This window comes from Chiloscyllium punctatum, chromosome 1 (assembly GCF_047496795.1).
Source record: "Chiloscyllium punctatum isolate Juve2018m chromosome 1, sChiPun1.3, whole genome shotgun sequence".
NCBI classification, from domain to species: domain Eukaryota; kingdom Metazoa; phylum Chordata; class Chondrichthyes; order Orectolobiformes; family Hemiscylliidae; genus Chiloscyllium; species Chiloscyllium punctatum.
The window spans coordinates 106,182,096-106,189,829 of record NC_092739.1 but is presented as its reverse complement, the minus strand read 5'-3'; positions in this window follow the sequence as shown (position 1 = coordinate 106,189,829).

The window sequence follows — 7,734 nt, the reverse complement described above, 5'->3', positions numbered from 1 at the left end:
TTCCCTCCAAGTCAGTCCAAGTGATACGCACATTGCATGAGTGAATAAAAAGAAAAAACACCCTTGTCTATGTCACTACTTTCCACTTAACACCCTAGGTCTTGTTCTGTATGGGTTGCTTCAAGTGCAGTCAATCCATTTTCAACCATGTAGCAATGCTGCTTGTTAGAACTCTACCTAATATTTCTATCTTTCTTGGTTTATCATCAACCATCTCTTTGTTTGCATACCCCATTTTTTTCTCTCTCTTTGGGCCCTGTCTCCATGTACTTGATTCTCTCCCCACACCTTGTCATCAGCATGATTACCACACTTTCCCAGTTTCAGTTCCGATGAAGGGACACTGGACTTGAAATATTTACTCTGTTTTTCTCTTCACAGATACTGCCAGACCTGCTGAGTTTCTCTGGCACTTTGCATGCTGGAGATCTGAACCAAACATAGTTCTTTGTTTTATTTGATTGACATTAAGGTTGGCCTCTGCTGCCACAAATATGTTTTGAAAGATAAGATACTCAATGATCTTCACGCAGCATGTTGAATCTTTTGCAGTAGGTGATTATTTCTGATGAAGGGCTTATGCCCGAGACGTTGATTCTCCTGCTCCTCAGATGCTGCCTGACCTGCTGTGCTTTCCAGCACCACACTCTCAACTCTGATCTCCAGCATCTGCAGTCCTCACTTTCTACTAACAAATGATTATAATCCATCTTCAGCAATGGAGACATGCACACACAGTGAAGACTGATCAAAAAATGAGAAATGACCTATAATATTTAAAGGACTAGAAAGGGTAGTTGCAGGTAAGATGTTTTGCCTAGTTCAGCAATCTAAAATCTGGGGGGATAATTTAAAATTAAGTGGGAAGCCACTTAGATGAGGAGAAATTATTTTACCAGCAGAGTGAATCTTTAGAATTATCTATTACAGGAGGTTGTGAATGTCCTGTTTTTGAATATTTTGAAGATCGAGACTGACAGATTTCTGATTTTCAGTAGTGTTATTTGGACGGGGTGAGTAAAACGCATTGATGTGTCGATCATTTGTGATTGTGTTGAGTGGTGGGGCAGTCTCGACAGGCTGAGTAGTTTATTCATGTTTGTGTATTCGTTCCTGTGCTCATGACTGAGATTGATCGATCTTGCCACAAAGGAAATCAAGTGATATGGTGATTGGGCAGGAAATTGTTGATGTAAGAGTAAATCTATGGTGTGGAATAGTAGTGTAAACTTGATGGGTTATATGACAATCTCCTAATCTAATTTTCTTGTATTTTGATAGGATTAGGATTTAATTTAATCCCTCATGTTTGATTGAAGATGGTTTTCTTTGCTTATAGTTGGCTTGTAGACTTTTACCAGTGAAAAATAATTAAATAAAGTTGCCTATTCCAGAATTTTAACATTTCATGATATAAATTTAGCTGACAATTTTTTTTTGTTGTTGCAAGTCCAGTGAATAGAAATAGTTATGATTACTTGCTGTTGACTGGTTTCATAACATAACCAAAAAAATGAGATACTGTGGAAGTACAGATGTTAGGATGAAAGAATTGAGACTGTGTTGTAGCTTGACTGTATTAGATGATAAAATATTGTAATGTATTTCCTTGCAGAAGGAGAATGCAATTCTCAATTGTGTTAGCTTCAACTCTCTCTGCATGTGCCCGCATATTTATTCAGTGTCCTTTTAAAAGACAAGTAGCTATGTGACATTGAAGTGGAATTTCAAAAAGAAAACAATATTTCTTTTCAGCAGGAGAAAATGTTTGCTGAGGCAAGCTACCGACCTGCAGCAAATGGCAATATTGTTCACTTCAACTTCTCTGTCTGCTTCAATCCCTTGGGAGAAATCAATTTCACATGCTTACAGTAATGGGTTTTTTTTTGCATTTTTTGCAGCAATGTAATTTCTGTTTTGGGGAAAAAGACACCATGCCTGCCATAAGCAAGGTAGTGGTATATTAACCCACCTTAGTTTGGACTTCTACAGTAGTGAGGACTGTTTTGAGTTCAGAAATAGGACGCGAGATCAGGATTATTGTTTATCAGCTAGGATGTAAATAATTTGATGTTTGTGAAGGAAATATCCCATTTCAGGGGGTTCATTCACAATATCATTTGTCATGCCATAATTAACCAGGAATGACAACTTTCAGGGAAGATGATTCATAAAGACTTAGAACTTGCCTCAACAAATTGTAATGTGTGTCATTGCATAATGATGGGAGCCATTAATCTAAAGTTGCAATTCTGAACCGGGGACCATGAGGTAATATTGCTTATTTTTCTACATCTAGATGGTGCATTTGGACTGTTGCAAACAGCAATAGCTATCAAACAGAAGCACCTGAAAACAGTCAAAAAGATGATTGATAGTACAGGATAGGATGTGTTCAACAGAGTTTGGGGGAAAAAGCAGAGTTTATGTAAGGTGAATCACTGGAGACTAATGCATAACTGAAGTCTGATGCTAACAAAAGTACAAATAAAAGCTTTAACCAAAGGTTGGGTTGAGGTAAAAGCAGAGGTGCATGATGCTGCAGATGTTGACAATAGGTTAATACAGTTGATTAGTTGTAGACAGGATTTGAATTTGAAGTTCTGCATAGAGTTTAGTAAAAGGTTGTAAACTATTTGGTCATTATAACATTTAACCTAACTTAATCTTGTGCATTCCTTATTCATACCTCATTCCTAGCTGGACCAACAACATACACGATCAAGGAAGTTCTTCCGACTACATTTCAAAAATTTCCTTACCTCCTCCATTATCATCATCAGCATTCACTTGTTTCAAGGATGTTTCTTCCTAACAAATGACTGGGTGGAAGGGAAGTTTCAGCTTTTGTTGTGAATTTGGAAGTAACTCATGAGCCCTGATGAAGGGTTCTGCCCGAAACATTGACTCTCTTGCTCCTTAGGTGCTGTCTGATCTGCTGTGCCTTTTCTAGTGCAACACTTTATCAAGTCTGACTCTCCAACATCTGCAGTCCTCACTATCCCCTATTGTATTCTCAAAGAGGCTCTGCCACCATGAGGTCATCAGGTATAAATCAAGATAATGGCAGATCATTGACACAAGTTGTTGCCCATTCTTTTTGTTGTCTGTCTTGCTGTTCTTTCTCAATGGTTGTTCTTGTTGATTGGAAAATCTTGACACTATTTCCAATGATGAACCAGCACATTGGCATCAGCTTAGACCATAAGACATCGGAGTGGAAGTAAGATCATTCGGCCCATTGAGTCCATTCTGCCATTTAATCATGGCTGACCCGCACTCACCCCATTGCCCTTAATTCCTTGCGAGATCAAGAATTTGTCAATCTCTGCCTTGAAGACATTTAACACCCTGGCCTCCACTGCGCTACGTGGCAATGAATTCCACAGACCCACCACTCTCTGGCTGAAGAAATGTCTCCTCATTTCCATTCTAGGATGACCCCCTCTAGTCTCCCCGCCTAATGAAAACAACTTCCCAGCATCCACCCTTTCAAAGCCATGCATTGTCTTATAAATTTCTATTGGATCTTCCCTCAACCTTCTAAACTCAAATGCATACAATCCCAGGATCCTGAGCTATTCACCATATGTTAGACCTACCATTCCAGAGATCATCTGTGTGAATCTCCACTGGATATGCTCCACTTCCTTTATTGGTCAGAGTATTGAGTACAGGAGTTGGGATGTCATGTTGCAGCTGTACAGGACATTGGTTAGATCACTGTTGGAATATTGCATGCAGTTCTGGTCTTCTTCCTATTGGACAGATGTTGTGAAATTTGAAAGGGTTCAGAAAAGATTTACAAGGATGTTGCCAGGGTTAGAGGCTTTGAGTTATAGGGAGAGGCTGAACAGGCTGGGGCTGTTTTCCCTGGAGCGTCAGAGGCTGAGGGGTGACCTTATAGAGGTTTACAAAATTATGAGGGGCATGGATAGGATAAATAGACAAAGTCTTTTCCCTGGGGTCGGGGAGTCCAGAACTAGAGGGCATAGGTTTAGGGTGAGAGGGGAGAGATATAAAAGAGACCTAAGGGGCAACTTTTTCACGCAGAGTATGTGTATAGAATGAGCAGCCAGAGGATGTGGTGGAGGCTGGTACAAATTGCAACATTTAAGAGGCATTTGGATGGGTATATGAATAGGAAGGATTTGGAGGGATATGGGCTGGGTGCTGGCAGCTGGGACTAGATTGGGTTGGGAATTCTGGTCAGCATGGACAGGTTTAACCGAAGGGTCTGTTTCCATGCTGTACATCTCTATGACTCTATGTCCTTCCTGAAGTGTGGGGCCCAAAATTGGACACAGTATTCTAAATGGGGCCTAACTAGAGCTTTATACAGTCTCAGAAGCACACTTATATTCCAACCCTCCTGAGATAAATGGCAACAAATGGCTTGCTTAATCACAGACTCATCCTGCAAATTAACCTTTAGAGAATCCTGGATAAGCACTCCCAGATCCCTTTTACTTTGGCTTTATGAATTTTCTCACCATTTAGAAAATAGCTTTTATTCTTTTTTCCAAAGCGCATGTCCTCGCATTTGCTCACATTGAATCTCATCAGCCATTTCCTGAACCACTCTCCTAAACTGTCTAAATCTTTCTGCAGCCTCCCCACCTCCTCAGTACTGCCTAACTGTCCACTTAACTTTATATCATCAGCAAACTTCGCCAGAATGCCTCCAGTCCCTTCATCCAAATCATTAATACATAAAGTGAACAGCTGCGGCCCCAAAACTGAACCTTGCAGGATACCACTTGTCACCAGCTGCCACTGCAAAAAAGAACCTTTTATCCCAACTCTTTGCCTTCTGTCAGACAGCCAATCTTCAATCCATGCCAGTAGCTCACCTCAAACACCATGGGCCCTCACCTTACTCAGCAGCCTCCTGTGAGGCACCTTATATAAGGCCTTTTGGAAGTCTAGCTAGATAACATCCACTGAGTTTCCCTGGTCTAACCTATTTGTTACATCTTCAAAGAATTCTAACAGGTTTGTGAGCCACGATCCCCCCTTACTAAATCCATGCTGACTTGTTCTAATCCGACCCTACACTTCCAAGAATTTAGAAATCTTATCCTTAACGATGGATTCTAGAATTTTACCAACAACCGAGGTTAGGCTAATCGGCCTATAATTTTCCATCTTTTGTCTTACTTTCCCTGACTCCAGTGACTTTTGAAAGATCACAACCAATGCCTCCGCTATTTCCTCAGCCACCTCCCTTAGAACTCGATGTAGCCCATTGGAGATTTATCAGTCTTTAGACCTTTTAGCTTTTCTAGCACTTTCTCTTTTGTAATGGCTTCCATACTCAACTCTGCCCCCAACTCTCCTTAATTGTTGGTCTATTACTCCTGTCTTCCACTGTGAAGACTGATGCAAAGTACTTATTAAGTTCTTCAGCTATTTCCTTATCTCTCAGCACTAGTCTTCCTGCATCAATTTGGAACGGCACAATGTCTAATTTTGCCTCTTGTTTGTTTCTTGTGTATTGAAAGAAACTTTTACTATCATTTCTAATATTACTCACTAGCTTACCTTCATTTTTGATCCTCTCCTTCCGTATTCCTCTCTTTGTTGTCCTCTGTTTGTTTTTGTAGTCTTCTCAATCTTCTGACTTCCCAGTGCTCTTGATCACTTTAGAGGCTCTCTCTTTTTCTGTGATACATTTCCTGACATCCTTCGTCAGCCATACCACCATGGATAATCTTTCTTTTCTTTAGGATGAACCTCCGTACTGTATCCCCAATTACACCCAGAAACTCCTGCTATTGTTGCTCCACTGTCTTCCCACTAGGTTCTGCTTCCAGTCGATTTTCGTCCATTCCTCTCTCATGCCCCTGTAATTACCTTTATTTAACTGTAACACCATTACGTCCGATTTTGCCTTCTCTCTTTCAAACTGCAGACTGAACTCTGCCATATTATGATCACTGCCTCCTAAGTGTTCCCTTCCTTTCAGATCTTTTATAAAGACTGGCTCATTGCATAGCACAAAGACCAGAATAGCCTGCTTTCTTGTGGGCTCCATCACAAGCTGTTCCGAAAAGCCATCCTGTAAGCATTCCATGAATTATCTTTTGGATCCACCTGCAACATTATTCACCCAGTCCACCTGCATATTGAAGTCCCCCATGATCATCGTGATCTTGCCTTTCTGACATGCCCTATCTATTTCCCGGTACATCTTGCGCCCCAGGTCCTGACCACTATTAGGAGGCCTGTATATAACTCCTATTATGGTATTTTTGCCTTTGTGGTTCTTCAACTCCACCCATACAGAGTCCACATCCTCTGAGTTTAGATCAGAGTGGTGCTGGAAAAGCACAGCAGGTCAGGCAGCATCCGAGGAGCAGGAAAATCAACGTTTCGGGCAAAAGCAGGAAGCCTCCAGAGTGGAGAGATAAATAGGGGGGCTGGGGAGAAGGTAGCAAAGAGTACAATAGGTGAATGGGGGTGGGGTTGGAGGTGATAGGTCAGAGGGGAGGGTGGAGCGGATAGGTGGGAAGGAAGATTGGCAGGTAGGACAGGTCATAGGACAGTGCTGAGCTGGAAGGTTGGAACTGGGGTAAGGTCAGGGGAGGGGAAATGAGGAAACTGGTGAAGTCCACATTGATGCCCTGGGGCTGAAGTGTGACCCTATGTCATTCAGTGCCATAGATTTAATTTCATTCTTAACTAACAAGGCAACCCTGCCCCCTCTGCCCACCTCCCTGTTTTTTTGATTGGTTGAAATCCTTGGATGTTTAACTGCCATTCCTGAACCCCCTGTAACCACGTCTCTGTGATGCCTACCACATCAAAATCATTCACGATGATTTGTGCCATCTACCAATACTATGAGTATTGTACCAATACTATGAGAATTCAGGTGAAGTGCCTTAATGCTAATTTTCTTATTCTCCTGATTTCCAACATCTCTCGTGATATGTCCTAAGTTATTCTTTCTTCTTGCTTCATTCCGAGTCTGCCTTGAACTTAAACCCTGCACACATGCTAACCTGCTGCTTATCTTTCTACTTGACTCCATACTTTCTGTCGCTCTCCCTTTCCCTTCCTCTCGACTCATAAGTTTAAAATCCTAATGACCACCTTATTTATCCTTTTCGCTAGAACACTGGTTCCAGATCAGTTCAGGTGGAGACCATCCCATCAGTACAAATCCCCCATTTCCAAAACTGATGCCAATGTCTCATGAAATGGAATCCTTCTTTCCCCACACCACACGTTTCTCTTAGCCATGTGTTTGCTTCCCTAATTTTCTTATCCCTGTCCCTATACTTGGGCAGTAATCCAGTGATTATGACCCTTGAGGACCTGTTCTTCAATTTCCTTCCTCGTGCTTGATAATCCCCAAACAGGTCCTCTTTCCTAACCTTGCCAATGTTGTTAGTGCCAACATGGACCACAACAACTGGATCCTCCCCCTCCCAATCCAATATCCTTTCAAGCCAGTCAGAGATGTCCTGCACCTGGCACCAGGCAGGCAACACACTTTGCAGTACTCCTTCTCTGGCTCGCAAAGGATACTATCTGTCCCCAAATTATAGGATTCCTGATAGCAACTACTTGTCTTTTTGCTCCCCGTCATGAATGACCTTCTGCATCATGGTGCCATGGTCAGCTGGCTCATCCTGTCCACAGCCCTTTTCCTCATCCATACAGGGTGCAAGAATCTCATACCTGTTGGTCAAGGGCTGAGGCTCCTCTACTCCTGAGCTCAGAATC